This window comes from Peromyscus eremicus, chromosome 11 (genome assembly GCF_949786415.1).
Source record: "Peromyscus eremicus chromosome 11, PerEre_H2_v1, whole genome shotgun sequence".
In the NCBI taxonomy this organism is placed as follows: Eukaryota; Metazoa; Chordata; class Mammalia; order Rodentia; family Cricetidae; genus Peromyscus; species Peromyscus eremicus.
The window spans coordinates 47,288,249-47,304,781 of NC_081427.1; the positions used below are offsets into that span (position 1 = coordinate 47,288,249).

General features: G+C 40.1%; 1 long non-coding RNA gene across 1 annotated transcript in view; it reads right to left on the reverse strand.

The window, feature by feature from the left end:
• Nucleotides 1-425: 425 nt before the first annotated feature.
• LOC131921427 (uncharacterized) overlaps nucleotides 426-16,533 on the reverse strand; it is a 95,447-nt gene continuing 79,339 nt past the window's right edge. The window contains exons 4-5 of the long non-coding RNA XR_009382006.1: nucleotides 1,077-1,196; nucleotides 426-484 (exon numbers count right to left, since the gene is read on the reverse strand). This is a non-coding gene — a long non-coding RNA (uncharacterized LOC131921427). The remainder of the gene's footprint in view (nucleotides 485-1,076; nucleotides 1,197-16,533) is intronic.

The following is a 16,533-nucleotide window of genomic DNA, read 5'->3' on the forward strand; positions in this document are numbered from 1 at the left end:
TAAGTAATCCATTCAAAGATTTCACAAGGAGTACGGAATTCAAACTATTATGGTGTTTTGTATTTAAATTCCCTCAGATCCTTCTTTTTATAATATATTTTTTTATTTTTTCAGATTATAGTTACTTCATTTCTTCCCTTCTCTTTCATTCCTCCAACCTTTCTCACGTCTGCATGCTCCTTGCCTCTCTTTCAAATTCATGGACTCTTTTTTTTTAAATTGTTGTTACATAGTAAAACCAAAACTATTTCTAACCTAACCGAGTGGATTAATGTAACATCTTTACTATATTAAGAATTTAAATGTGTCAAATCAAAATGCAATAAAAAAGAAAGGGTGGATACCTAAGAACAAATGTAAAAAGATTTATAACTGAACATTTACTGGAGGGAATTCAACAGAAGTGGGAAGGGTTAAAATGTATTACCTCAAGGTATAAGAAGTAATGCAGTTAGAACATAGGCGGGACCATGCTCTAAGGCACCTAGAAAAAAAAATCAAATATTTTAAAATGGCTTTAGCATGTACTTTCCTTTCCAAACACAAACAACAGCGCCTTCCTAGTTAGGGAGAAGAAAGTCAGACAATGAAGCAATTACAGGGAAAATAGAGCAGTGAGTTTGTTTAAGGCAGACAAACAACATTGTAAATGTTCTTGTGTTTAACTGGGGCAGTATGAACTCAAGCATGGAAAAGAAAAGACCAGGAAGATGCCCCTACTCTGCAGTGATACTATGACATTTTATTTTGCTCTGGTACACGCAATTTCTCACCCACAGTCCTACTTGAGATATTTATAGCAAAAATAGCCACTGATGTCTCATTTCTATCGCTTTACCTTTTATCGTCCCTATCCCGGCAGTGAATAAAGTGTATATGCACCGCAGCCTTTTGCTTAGAGTAACCTTGGTCAATAACACTATCTCAAATTTCTGATAGAGTTTTGCTGTCTTCTGCACTTAGGGTCATCTTGATTCCCATTGCAGAGACACAACACCGATTTCATAACTGGTCCAATAGGCTAACCTCACTGAGGAGAAGATCAGGATGCCCTTATGTACAGAAAAACCAGATACCTGTGTCCCTGGACCAGCAGCAGCACAGCCAGAGCCAGAGGCCCAACTCCATGTTGCTACCTGCAACAAGCTGAGTAGTTCTTGCAGACACCTCTGCCCAGCTGAGGCCAATGTTCTTGCCTGTGTTACAGGAAAGAATGTCAGCGTGAGTCACTATGAAACAAAGCTGGAGTTTATCAAGACACTCTTTTAATGTAGAATTAGGAACAGCATTAACAGAAAGCCACTCAAAGAAAAGGACTGTCCATACCCAAGTGTGCTCCTGGGCTTCTCAATGGAGTCATGATAAGTGTGTTGACAATGCATTATATAAGATTTGGCAGCTTCTAAAGTCACATACCAGTGAATTGCTAAGGTGATTTGTTTTCTTTTGTTAGATTTGTTTCTTCTTTTTTGGTAAATGTGATCTTGTAACCCATAGATTATGAGAATAAAGGGAATCTTTGGCCACAGGGGACTAAAGACTTACATTTTTACTGTAAACAAAGCTTATGGTCTTATGTATAAGATTCCCAGAAAACAGCAGGTTCACAGGTGAGAAAGGAGGGAATACCATGTGCATTTAGACCTTAGGGATGGATAATTTTAATATTTGTGTTCGAGAGAGATCTATATAAAAAGAATCTTGTTTTCATGAAGACAATATTCACAGAAAAAAAAATGTGTTATTCGTGCTGGAATTCTTGACTTTTCACTGAGACTTCAACCAGACCTCAGAGTAAGGGTTTTCTTCCCATCTCCATGTTCCCTGAATTTTCCTTGTCCTACTCTGCCTCACCAAGAACACTAACCTACCCCTCAAGGCTTCACACTACTCTGCTCCATCATTAGAGTGACCCAGTTCAGTTACTTACTCTGTGTTTGCCTCTAGCACTCTGCCTGAGGCAGGTGACACATTTCCAATTTCAAAGTAGCCTATGAGTTTACTGATATAAACATCATAGATATCCCAGGCTGACAGTCTTTGTGCAAACTATATCCTCTTCCTGTGACTCAGTTACCCCAACTGGAAAGAAAGGCTGTTGTGAGTCTTTATCTGTCCTTCCTACTGCTCCCAAATCACAACATGGAGACAATATTAATTATGAAAGCTCAGCTGATAGCTTAGGCTTGTTTCTAACTAGCTCTTATAACTTAAATTAACCCATTTCTAATAAGTTACATGCTGCCACATGGCTCATGGGTTGTTACCTCATCTCCTACATGTCATGCTTCTTCTAAGTTTCCTTGAGACTCTGCCTATCTTCTTCCCAGCATTCTCTGTGCCTGAAAATCCTGCCTAGCTATTGGCCCTTTAGCTCTTTATTAAACCTATCAGAGTGACATATATTTATACAGTGTAATCAAATATCTCCAAACAAAAGCCTGCCTTTTGAATAAAAGATTTGGAAGCATTTCAAAATATTTTAAAATTTACTTTGAAAAACCATAAACAAAATCAATGTTTCTATTTTTCTTCTCTGTTCTGATTTTCACCTCTTTTTAAAAATTTGTTTGAGAATTTCATACATGAATACACCATATTTGCATCATTTCAATCTTCCCTCTCCCACCCCAGCTCCTTTCAAATTTGTGACCTCTTCTGTAATTATTGTTGTCATGGTTTTCTCTTCTTAATCAATATATTCTTATTCCAAATAATATAGATTGTTTCCAGGTTAATTAGATAGATGTGCTAAGATGGATTTCATAAGAGATTTCCTTTTGTAAAGCTGGCTACTTGCAGAAAGGGAAGCTGGGATAAGACGTTCATCAGCAAACCACAGAACAAAGGAAAATCTTCACATTTATAGACATGAGTTAAGGGTGTCTGGACTTAGAGGGGAAGGATGTCTGAGCTTACCAGAGAGAGATGTCTGAGTTCAGCAGATTAAGGAAAGTACTAGAAGAACATAAGGCATGCTGGATCCTTTTACAGAGGCAGCATCTGTAAACTATTGTAAGTTGAGTTATCAAATTTCAATATAGCTCAGAATCACCTCCATTGTTTATTAAAATGTAGATTGCTCAACTCAAGGTTCTGATAGAGTGGTTCTCAAGTGGAGCCCGAGAACCTTCATTTCTGCTGAATTTCCATAAGCAGACATTCCAGAGACAACACTAAGAAATACAACACTAAAAGGCAGGGTTAGACTCTCCAGACCCTGCCTCGCATTAACCTTAAGACAAAAGTGCACAGTGAGTCCAGACATTTGCACCTCCTCCTAGTCTTAGAAAGTTGCTGCTCACTGAACCTTTCATTTAAAAATTGGTAAAATCCAAGATAATCTATAAGCAGCTACAGTACCCAGTCCTAAAGTCCAGTCCAAGAAACTAAGACCACAGAATTGACTACCAGGTTAATCATATATGCAAATAAAAAAATTTCCTAAAGTTATTACAAAAGAGACTGAAGTTTAATTTGCAATCCTCTGAATTCTTCTGTTATCAGACAAATTAATTATATAACAGGGAGATAGCCTTCAAATTATGATCATTGCCTATTCACTTTTCAAGTATTCCTTTTCAAACTTACTTTTGTTTGGTTGTTTGGTTGGTTGGGTTTTGTTTTTTGAGACAGAGTTTCTCTGTGTAGCTCTGACTGTCCTGGAACTCACTCTTTAAATACCTATTTTGGGTCAAGTATTATGACACATGATCTTAGCCAAAAAGACTGAGGAACAATTATGCCAAGAGTTAGGGCAGACCCTGAGGAAAGCTCAGAACCTCTGTCTCAAGAACATTTTAGACTAACAGAAAAAGGCAACTCCAGAAAGGTAGAGATAAAACTTAAGCTGACATCAGTTTAGATACTGAGCTGTATAAATTGCTTTATTTTAAGTCTGTTGATGTTCTCTAGATACCAGTGGCAGCTTATTCTCACTTTTGATAAAGTTAGGAATTGGCGGCTCCGAGACAAAAATTGACTTGGCCATTTTCACTTGTCTGGCAAGTACTTGAGCCAAGATACAACCCAGGCCCAAAGATGCCAAAGCACGTTCTTGGCCAAGCGCTGCACTCAGTTCTCACAGTGCTTGTAGTGTATAAAGGCACCACAGAGCTGAAAAAGGGGAGGGCTCCTGTCCTGGAGTCTGTGAGTCTGAAGAAGAAATCAAAGTTGACGATTATGGGACATGGGGGAAGAATGCTGCCTTGGACAGACAGCAAAGAACAAAGCTGAAGTGTTCCTTTCTGAAGCACCTTACAACCGTACTTCTTGATCAAATATATATGAGCTCATTCCTTCCAAGTTCCCAGTGTGTTAGCTCTAAAATTCATGCAGCTACCTCACTGCATTTCTAAATTTTCCAGTTTTGTTATTTACACATACTAGGCAGAGGGGACATACTTTAAATCTATAACCACTTTAAATCTACAACCAGGAGGATTCTGGAAAAGGGTTATGCCCCTGTACAAGATAATGTATATTTAATAGCACATGGCTTGTCTTTCCTGGCCTTTTGTTCTTTTTCTGTGAGAAGAAAAATTAATTCACCTGGTTTCCCCTTAGGTATACACTATCTCATCCCCAGAAGTAGAAAACAAATGTTGGTCTTAAGAGACCCTAAACTAGCCTGTGCTTCATCTACAGGTGAGACCTCCCTGGAATTCCTGTAAACAATGAGCCTGATTCTTTCTTATGCACCAAGAACAACTGAAATGAATGTCCTTTCCAATGTCAAGGACTCTGTAAGGTTAGAAAGAAATAGGGACAAAGGCCACTCTGTGGGTTTCTTGCCGTGTGTGTGTGTGTGTGTGTGTGTGTGTGTGTGTGTGTGTGTGTTTAATATATATACTAAAACATAACCATAATACAGGAGTTCTTTTTAAATGACTAAGACCTTGGAGCCAGGCCCTTCAAACCAGCATGGTGGAGCAATCATACCCAATCAAATCATACGCCCTTCTTTAAACATAAAAGTTACAGGATATCACAATATTAGGCTCTAATGTTGCAGAGATAGGAAATTATCAGTTGATTCAACAATTAATCAAGCAAATAAAACCAAGTACTATTGTTGCCTCACTTAATAGCTAGGTAAAATCATTTGAGAATATTAAGTTAAATGTTCAAATAATTGATTCTGGAATTGTATGCAGCCAAGGAAAGCTTTGGCTAAGGTGAAAGATGAAGAGAGAGAAGAGGGGTAGGGGAGGGGGCAGTAAGAAAACACCATGACCATTCTGTGGTGTCCTGGCACTTGGTGGCATGAAGCCAAGGGTAGGTGGGGGACACCTCTGACCCTCTCAGAGAGCAAGCAAGCTGTTTTCCACATTGAGGGTTTTGTTCAGGGGCGTGCTCGGTAGCTTCGGCCCTTGCCAGCTTGTGAGCATGCATGAAAGAAACTGGTGCATCAGATTTTCCAATGCAAAAGCTTTCAAAGCCTCATCACCACCGTAACCCCCAACCGATGGCAACCAGCCAACCAGCACCACCACCAGAGCCTAGCACATGGACCGACGAGGAACCCAGAGCTGCTGTAGGGTGGCCCTGAACTCCACAGAATAGGGAAAGCTGAAGCTGCACAGGATTGGCTGCTCCGCTGGCTGCGTTCATCTCTGGGGCATGGTCTACAATCCCAGAGTGGCCCTTCTGAGCCTTTCTCTTTTCTTTTACCATAACTGTTTGGAAGCGGCTGTCCTGTTTGTGAGGAAACACGCGGGATAATTGTCAAGCTTTTCTTTCTCTTGGTTGTGATTCTGTTTCCTCCTACAGCACCACTGTGCAGCTATGCACTGTGTTTCACAACCTTGGTGTTAAGCCAGCGGTTCTCAACATGTGGGTCACGACCCATTTAGGGGTTCAGCGATCCTTTCACAGGGGTCGCCTACAACCATTGGAAAACACAGATATTTACATCATGTAAATATTCACAACAGTAGCAAAATTCGTTAGGAAGTGGCAATGAGAGTAATCTTAGGGTTGGGGTCATCACAACATGAGGATTAAAGGGGTGCGGCGTTAGGGAAGGTTGAGAGCCACTGTGTTAGGCAGATGCCTGTTACTTTTTAACTTGAGGGGTGAGGGTTGCAAACGAAGGACGTTTTTCCCTGATCTTTTTAATCTCAGCTGGTTGGGGGAGAGAGGTATTTGGTTTTAGGGTCATAGAAGCTCTGTCTAAAATCCAAATGTTAATAATATTGGCCCGCTGCAGACACTGGGGGTCATTTCTTTTGTGCAGAACCTTAAACTTGTGTATTAAGTACGGTTACCTATCACTTGCATTAGTCTAACCCCAGTAATCCCAAAGGCTGAGATGTGTAATTTGGTCTATTTCTGGGATAGTAGAAGAAAAACGTCATTTAATTTCCCGTTTGTTTCAGTATAATGCTCTTAAAGTACCAGCATGAAAATAACCTCACAGTCCTGTTCTTGGCAGTTTGAAGTAATAGTAGTTTTGTAGGTTTTTGGTGTGTCTGTATGTGTTAACATAACAGTTTTCACTCCCTGGGAGTTCAAAATAAAAATGAAAAAGTTCTGAGTGTATGTGCGATTCAGTCTAATCTCCAGCAGTGCCCACTGGGGTGAAGAGTCACTGATGACTGCCCAGCTTGAGTCTGCTTTTAAAGAGACAGTGATCATGTTTTTCTAAAGATATTTATTTCTTCAGTCTTTAACTATCTTAACATCCTAGCTTTTTCTTCCTCTTTTTAAATTAATATTGATTCCGTGGCTGTTTTCCCACTTGTCAAGGGAGGAACACAAGAGGAATTGGCCCCTTGGCCTCCCAAAATATCTATTTTCTGTACTTTAAAAATGAGTTTGGATTCTTTGTAAAAATTTAACATATGGCATAAATAATTCTTTCCGGAATTGTCCAGCAGCTTTAATAAGGCAGACACAATTCCCCCATAGTTTACTGGTTATTGTAGCTGGAGTTTTCTCCAGTCCTGCCCAGCCCCACGGACCCCACAACCCCTTATAAAATAATCACTCAGAAGCTCATATTAATTAAACTGCTTGGCCATTAGCTCAGGCCTTCCACGGTCTAGCTTTTACACTTAAACTCAGCCCATTTCTATTAATCTATACCTTGCCACATGGCTTGTGGCTTACCGGTAACTTACATCTTGCTATTCATCCCAGTGGCTGGCAGCATATCCTGACCCAGCCTTCTTCCACCCAGCATTCTCCTCTCTCCTTGTCCCGCCTACACTATCCTTCCTATCTGGCTACTGGCCAATCAGCGTTTTTATTTATCAATCAATTGTAGCAACATATATTCACAGCATACAGGACATCCCACAGCAGGCTATCCTCTTATATCTCTCCCTGAGGTGAGTTCTCAGCCTCAGTAACTTGGTAACTTGGAAGTTACCACTGAAGTCATTTACTCTGCCTGCCCGTCTTTTACTCATTAGTGACAATTCTGTCTTAAAAATCACCCCGTAACACTGATGAGAATCGAGCAGCAGCACTTGGTCTCTGACTTTCAAACTGGATCTAACCTGGTGTTTCTCAGGAGCCTACAGTTAAATGGCAGCTGTGACTAGGATCCTCCAAGATATGGATGGTCACATGATTGGGTGGGTTGGGAAGAGTTGAATGCAGTCTGACAGAAATAGGCTTCTGGGTTTCTCCTGGCCTCTCCAAGGTAGGAACTGTAGCTCTAGGATAGTCAGGATTCTCACATGGTAGCTCAGGAATTCAGAGATTTGTGTTCTGGAGGAGAATCAAGCAGAAACTCAGGAGTCAGGCTGTGAAGTGTCTACATTTTGTTAAACAAGGATATAAAGAAAGAGCTGCTTAGGGTGTGTGTGGGAATGAGTAACAGAGGACCCAACTTCTGAGTTAGAGAGTGTCTATGTCACATTGGAAGAAGAGTGAGATTTTTTTTCCATCTTCAGAAAATGCACACAAAGATTCTTGTGAAGTTTACAATCAAATCGTGTCTGTAGCAAAGTGAGTTGAATGGGTCTTCACTTATAACCATATCACCCTCTGTGTCCGATACAGGGCTTTATCAGAATATTTGCTTGCCAAGTATTTATGATCTTGGTCCTAAAAGGAACTAGGCCACATCTGGGCTCTTAGTCCTCTTCTAATATACCATGATATGTGAGTAGTGTTAACCTCTTCATGCTTTTCTCAACCATGAAACAAAGGCCATGATAGCTTCCTTCACTGAATCACCTACTTGATTAACTTGCATTCATGGGCCACACAGGTTAAAAGAAGAACCCTAAAAATGGTAATAGCTGCATTCCCTCTGCTGCTGGTCCACTTGTAGAGTTCCAGAAATTCCCTCTCTGGTCAAATATTTGTCACTGGTTGAGAGTTTGTCATAGGGTGGACATACTATTCCCTCTCTGCAGCCCCTGATCGTGATGGTAGGAGGATGCTACTTTGCTCAACTGGAGGAACCACACGCATCACTATTAGTGTGATTTCAACAGAAGGCAATGTGGCCTTGGGCTCACTAGGATAGCCTGGGGCTGGGTTCAAACACCATCCTTTCAAAGCCACTTAGTTGAGGTCATCACTTGCCCTGCCATCCAGCTTCTCTTAGTATGGGAAGAACTTCCTTCCAATAATGTTTTTGCCTTCCCGTGTTGGTAGAAACTCTGCAGTGGTACCTCTGAGCTTCTCCAGGTGTGGCCACATTCTCCCAATCTTTAGCTTCACGTCATCTTCCAGCCAATGCCAAATGATCAGGCATGGCTAACTGGAGCGACTCTGTTGTCAGGATAAGAAAGCACCTCGTTCAGTTAGTGACGTTGTCTCCCAACAGTGCAAGAGGAAGGAGATAACAAGAAATCTCAGTTGGAGGAAAGTGTTAGCCAAGGATGCAATCCACTTAAAAACAATACAGCACAAACACTGTGAATAAAGTATCTGAGTAAAGCTAAACATCAGCACAGGAAGTAGCAGCACTATTTCTTGGTTTGGGCTCCTGAGCACTTGGGAGTTCATTCCTGTGACATGGGAGCCATTTTCTGTATTCTTCAAATGCCTTATGAAAACACCTGGAACAATGATTCGCCAGTTAATGAAAGGCCCTTTACTTATTTATATGTGTATTTATCTATTTATTTATTTTAGTATGTGTGTACGGATGTATGGGGTATGTGAATATATGTGTATGTGTGTATGGTGTACGGGCATGTGTATTTGGTATATGTACAGGTGCTTGCACCTTAGTGTGTCCATGTCTGTACACACTGAGGCCAGAGGAAGACATGCAGTGTTTAGCTCTATCACTCTCTGCATTATGCCCTTGAGACAGGGTCTCTCACTGAAACCAGAACTCATGTTTTTAAGAGAGTAAATACAAATGTCTAGAAGGCAAATTGACAGGCACAACACATCTGTTTGACAAAGCAATAACTTGCCCTCTGGGGCCTAGGAAATCATTAGCCACAGGTCTTTGCCCTGACTTATAGTAGAAAACACGAGTTCCCTTCAATGGAGTGGGTCCTACATCCAATCAGAGAGCAGTTGATGGTACACATAACAGTCATGCCATCATTTCACCGTGGGGCACATCTTGCCTGGCATGTTGGTATGGAGCATGCAGGTCCACAGATGAAAGGACAGCTGTGACAATGGTGGCACTCTAAGAGCCTGGTGCTGGCTGAGAAGGAATGCTCATCTCAATCCAAACCTAGGTTCCTCGTGTCCTACAGTCAAAGTGTGTGGTGTATCTACCAATATCGGATTATCATGTAGCTCTGACATTCAACAAATGGCTGTCACAGTAGCTTTTATGGCTTGTGGGGCCTCGGGGTAACTTGCCTCTGGAACTGGGGTTTTTATTTAATAATCTGTGGCCTCCTGAAGTGCCTTTTCCCACACAGAGAACACCTTCATTAAAGCTCCTTAACAGATATTTTTATTGGTGTTTGAGAGGCTTTTTCAAAATCTTTAAGACATTCATGGGTTAGCATTATATAACTAAACCTTTTTTTACAGAGGGTAAGCAGGATCACTGAAGGCCTATTTCTGTACCTTACAGACAAGTGCCAATGGTCTTGGGATATTAAAAGATAAACATTAGCAGTACTGGCCCAGAAGGAGAATATTTCATCAGTTGTATCAATGTTAGCTACAGTGCCATGATGAGGGGAGATACCACCCTATCTAGACCTCCATAATCCATAGTCATTTTCCATGAGCCACCCAGCCAGCTCATCATGGGCTGTTACTACTGCCTTGGACTGTTATATGTAAGTCCTTACTCTTGATGTTGTTTGTGATACTTGGCTCATCTCAAGCCCAGAGAAAGTAATGCCAACAGTTTAGCTTGTTGTGCCTGCGACTGGAATCAGTATTCCAGTTCTGACAGGCTGTAGTTTAGCACTGTGGCTCTTGACTTTCTATCAGATACACTGGCTACTGAAAGGGCCTCAGGCTGGGCAAACAATCCCCATTTGTAGTATATTCTCAGGGAAGAAGTGTACAGTGCTTAGTTTAGGGCCGTGGTTCCCAACCTGTGGGTTGTGATCCCTCTGGGGGTTGCATATCAGATACTTACATTACAATTCATAACGGTAGCAAAATTATAGTTATGAAGTAGCAACAAAATAGTTTTATGGTTGGAGTCACCACAAAGTGAAGAACTGTATTAAAGAGGGTCACAGTATCAGGAAAGCTGAGAACCATTGCTCTAGGGGGATGACTGCCCACCCCTACAACAAGTACAGTTGTTTTTACACACACTATTTTATCATTTATATTTTTCTGTGAACCATTGCTTGGGTGCCAAAGCCTTCCAAAAGCTCACTAACACAGTATTTAACTTTCTTACAGAATTTTCCCTAGGAATCCCAGCTCAACACAAATCGGGACACATTTGCCTTTGAGTGGCCTAGACAGACCCCTTTGTCTGCTTTGCCCTTCCATTGCCTCTTGATTTCTTTAGTCACTTATAAATCTGGTTTGCATGCTAATCCAAGTCTTTCAACTCTTCCAGATCCTCTTCCACCTCCTAAATATCACATCCCTCCATGAGCTTCAGACAAGACACTGTAGTCTCATTCCAGGTCCCAGGTCTCCGTTATCTTTCTCTATTCTCCTGTGAACAGTTTTCCCCAGGTTGGTGCACTGGCCATTAGCCTACTCACATTTCCAATAATGTCTGTCCTTCTTCTATAGTCCTGAGTCTCTGGTATTCATGGGGACTTTAGATTACAATAACCATGAGTCTTACTACCTAGTCCATCAAAAGACTAATGTCCCTAGTACTGTTTCACATCCTGCACCCTTTGCCTCATTTCAGTAGAGATGAGCAGTTTGTTATGTTGCTCAGTTCCTCTGTTCCCATGGCACTCTGACTGACTCTGTCCATCCCCATGTCCATGTACTCACATGCTAAGACATAAGGGAATCTTCCATTTCTTCCCCATCTCCTTCTCAACTCAAGCAGTTCAGAGGCAGAGTATCCCTGGCTATCATAATTTCTGTACTGAGTCATTATTAAGGCCCCTCTCTGCATGGTAATTATAATTTTTTTCCTTCCTCTCCATTAAAGGTCAGACGTGAGGGGCACCTCCTGCCACTTCTGCCTGACTTTCTCCATTTTTATTTTCCAGTTCTTCACATGGGCTCCAGTTTTGGATCCCAGAAAGGACACCTTGGCACAGATATAATCTGTATTTTCTTTCATGTTCATCCTGTCAGTGATAAGAAATAGCAAGCCAACTCCTCCCTCTCACCCTCCCATCAAATCAGAAACCGATGCTGAGAATAGTATCTATATTTCCCTTTCTCCCTTAAGTTGGCAAGTTCTTTCTTGGCAGATAGCTGAGACTCAGTTGCATATCCTATCACCCACAGCCAAAGCTAATAGCTCCCACAGCCTGCTTACAATTCTGTGCCACACATACCACTATAAGGACTGCACTATATTCTCTAGTCCACCAGCCATTCCCAGGTCATTCTTGCAGTTGTGAAGTGAATCGTATTCATCAAGGAGGCACATCGTAGCCCCTTAAGTGCTGAGATTACAGGCATGTGTCCACAAACCTGGATGTTGTATACATCTTAACACTAAGAAATGAAAGAGAGGCAGGGTCTGGTAGTATGTGCCTTTAATCTCAGCACTGAAAAGGCAAGGTAGGTGGGTCTGTGTGAGTTTAAGTTCCAGGCCAGCCGGAGCTATGGAGAGAGACCCTGTTGAGAGAGAGAAAGACAGAGAGACAGAGAGAAAGACACAGAGAGAAAGACACAGAGAGAGAGACAGAGTGAGGTGAGAACCATGTCTGTAATAATACCTCTTTATTTTGGCTAATTGTAAATTGGCTTTCCTACTAGAGATATGTACAACTGACAAACAATGACCTGAGAAAAAGTGGAAAAAAGTTGTTACCAATTTTGTATAAAGAGCAATTTATGCACCTGAAAAAAGAAAACTTGAAACAAAAATGAAAACTTTTCTTATTCATGAGAATTGATCTTAGTCCATTATGTTATAGGAAGGAAAGTTGAGTGGGCTGTTTCTACATATATGGTTGTGAAAACAATCAGGCACATTTTAAGTAGCATTCTATTAGTGTTCTTTATAGATATACATACTGCATGTGCTTGTGTATGTGTATACAACGTGCAATATGCATCTATGCCATGAGAGTTCATTAGCTCATTTAATAACACTCCTACGACCAAGTGAGGCAGTGCCCTACTTTAAAGTTAAAGTATCCTACTTTACTGGTGAGAAAATTGAAGCATATTAGAATTAAATGATTTGTTCAAAATTGCAACTAGAAAATTCCAAGGCCAATTTTCAAATCTATGAGTCTGTGGGTCTAGAATACGCTCTTAATCCCTTTACACCTGTCTGCCCCCCCTTCCCTAATTCACAGACAGTTACAGTTCTGCACCTGTTCTGCCAAACGTCTGGAAGCAATGTTGAGTAAACCAAAGGATGAGATGCCTTACAAAAACTTCTCCTTATACTTGGCCCCCTCGTGTAAGTAACCCAAACCATATTTGTTTATCATGAGAATTCAATAAAAATCTAGATTGCAAGCTAAAAGAATAAATTGGAGAAAACTTGAATTTTACAGACCTTTAAATCTTTGTAAATGATAAGATGCTAGTTTTAGCAAAAGGAATGAAAGAAATAAGATTTTAATTTAAGATATACCCAGAAGACATTAAATTGTGAAAAAGAAAAGCTGGCTTTATGAAGCAAATATGCATACACACATATAGATATTTAAGATACACATAAATATATATGTATACATACATATTATTTAACAAGTGTACATTAAAGATAATCTTTAAAATCCAATGCTATTAAACACAATTCTCAAGAACTAAATTATTGTTGAAACCAGATAAAAGGAGTTGTGGGAATCAGAAACCAATTTTTAAAAACCTTGAAGCACATGAAATGTAGTGCTGGCTATGTACTATTCCAATAATTCAACCGCTGAAGTCAACCTGATAAAGGATAGCTACGGTTTTATCGTCAGAAGTAATCAAGTCCCCTGACTGGGATTCTAAAGTCAGAAGGGGTCATAAACATGTTTATTGATTCACTTAAATTATCGACAAAGAAAGCTGGAAGCATCACAATTTTGATACTGAAATAGAAAAAAGGACTGAAATTTTGTGCAAATATTAAATTATAAAAATATAACTAAAATTCACTGACTCCTTGGTTCTTGTGAACATTATCTTTGTCATAAGTAGAGATCACTATTAATATAGATGGCATTCTTAATATAAATTTTCTATTATCACTACTAGAAGTATCCTTATAATCAGTAAGAAAAGAATAGATATTTACTATCAATAATTATGTGTATATATGTATAAAAGGATGGTGTTTTCCAAAGAATTTTTATAATTACTTATAGGCAACTTATAAATGGTAGTATCATTATAAAATTATCATTTCATCTGAAATTCTATGATAAACTATACAACAATGAAAGCATTAAAGGCTAGCATTAAGAATACACACAAGACATTAGGCTCTAAATAAAGTTAACAGTAGATATGACTTTAAAACAGGGAGGCTGATGTTTAAATGTTATGGTACCAATTGAGATAAGAGTCTTAAAAGTCTAAGTCAGTCTCCACATCCATGTACATTTCAGCTTCTTATGTAAGACTCCAGACTTCATTTTAAACATCTAGGAAGGGACAGTAGCCCACTAGAGCATGTGGCTCTAGCAGACCTTCCCCTTCTCCCCTATTCCCTCTGCCTTGCTAAAAACCATAAGATTATATTCCTAAAGCTACCTACCAAGGTCTATTCCCTTATTTGGCCACTGTTTCCTCCTGAGGAAAGTCCAGCAATCAGAAGCCCCCTTTGGCTCACCTAATCAACATGCCCAGTTAAAATTAAACACCCATCCTAACACGGGGTTTCCCCCTTTACCTTGATAAACCGCCATTTGCCCATGTGCCACCTCTGTCTCTCTTCTATCCAGAGGCAGTCATTTGTCCTTACAGGATGAATAACTCTGTTCCCTTTTCCTTATTCTCTTCCCCTTCTCCCTTATCCTCTATCTCATCTACCACAGCATCCTAGCCCATTCTAACACAGACCTCCCCTTTTTTTCTTCTTAAAAATTATACCAGCAAGGTCATTTGCTGCCATTTTTCTGCCTGAGTCAGAAAGCAGCCACTTTAACTTTTCTTCCGTACTTAATAATGAATCTCTCTGTGAAAACAGGCACTTAGATGCAGTTTGTGCTTAATCCGGGGTGTGAGAGGGAGGCCCCCTGTCTAGGAGTCCCTTTCAATTTATATAAAAGATATAAAATCATGCATAAGTAAAGATATCAAGGGCTTGCCATGATGGATGGTACATACTTTAGCAAATATTAGATGCTTCCCTCATTTTGTCCAATGTTTTTTCCTCTGGGAAAGTTTGGTTTTGCTTTTAGTTATGTGTATCTCTGTATGTGGGTATGTGTATATGAGTGCAGGTGTTGGGAGCTGACCTCTGGTTCTCTGAAAGAGCAATAATGCACTTAAAATCTGTAGGTATGAATGGAGGGATGCGATATATCAAAATCCTTAGGCACAGGAAAGCATGCACAGGGGAACTGCTAGATGACTCTAATGACCTATGGGACTATTCAGTCATAGAACCATATAGAACCAAAATGTAGACTAAAACTGTTGCCTGCAGAGCCCTGTAAGTATTATGCCCTAGAAGGGGGCCTTGTCCTGAAGACTGTCATTTTAGGTTCCTGGGACAGAAAATTCCTTTTGATAGCCTAAGAGTGTATTTGTCTGATGTCATTCATATTTAAATCTTCAACATAACTTTTCCTGTTCTGATTCCAAGGTTGTCAAGAAATATTTCATATGCTGCCTACACCTAGTCTCACATCTCCCATCCTATGATACACCAATTAAGATTCAAACATAAATCAAAGTTGCTTAAAGATGAATGCTAAAATAAAAAATACAGTTCTAGGTCATGTTGGCTGCTATGTAGTGAATTCAATGACAGCCTACACAGGACTGTTTCAAGACATTTCAAGATCAAATAAGATATAAGATAAAAATAAAATACTGATAACCAAAATGCAACAACCCTGCAGGAAAAAAAAAACCTACTAAAATATTACAGGTTTTTGCAAAACAACACAGTTACTCTAGAGAATACATATTTTTATTATATGTATAATTTATATACATAAATATTTATATAAATACATAATATATATAAGTATAAAACTAAAAAAACAAGCTAGGTAAAAACAGAAGGGTAGATACCTGGACATTAAGATAGTCTTGCTGAAAGGGGAGGATCCAGGGGCCCTATAAAATACTTAAGTCAGAGTCCCTTTAGCAAACTTCAGCCTTGGATCCTCCACACTTCTATGAGAGAAAAAAGCTGTTACTTTCCATTTCTTCATAGCCAGGTGTTTTGGCTTTCCCAAATGTTCAATTCTTCATCAGTCCCAGGAAAGAAGCTCAGAAATCCCCTGGAGCACGAACATCCCAACACAAATAGAACACCAGCACCTCATTATATATAGAACACCATCACCCCACTACAGACAGAACACAGCACCCCATTACAGACAGAACTCCAGTGCTCCATTATACATAAAACATCACCCCACTACAGACAGAATGCAGCACCCCATTACAGACAGAACTCCAGTGTCCCATTACATATAAAACATCACCCCACTACAGGCAGAACACAGTACCCTATTACAGATAGAACATCAGAACCCAGTTATATATAATACACCATTACCCCACTATGGACAGAACACAGCACCCTATTACAGACAGAACACCAGTGTCCCATTATATATAGAACATCATCACCCCCACTACAGACAGAACACAGCACCCCATTGTAGAGAGACCAAAGAACTCCATTACAAACATAGCATCAGAACCCCTTTATATATGGAACAACATCACCCCACTACAGACAGGCACAACACCCTATTACAGATAGAACACAGCACCCCAAAACAATGCTTCTTCCATGAGTAGGGGCTTTGGGGGAAACTGGCTTGAAGACTAATTGGGTTAAAAATCAAAATC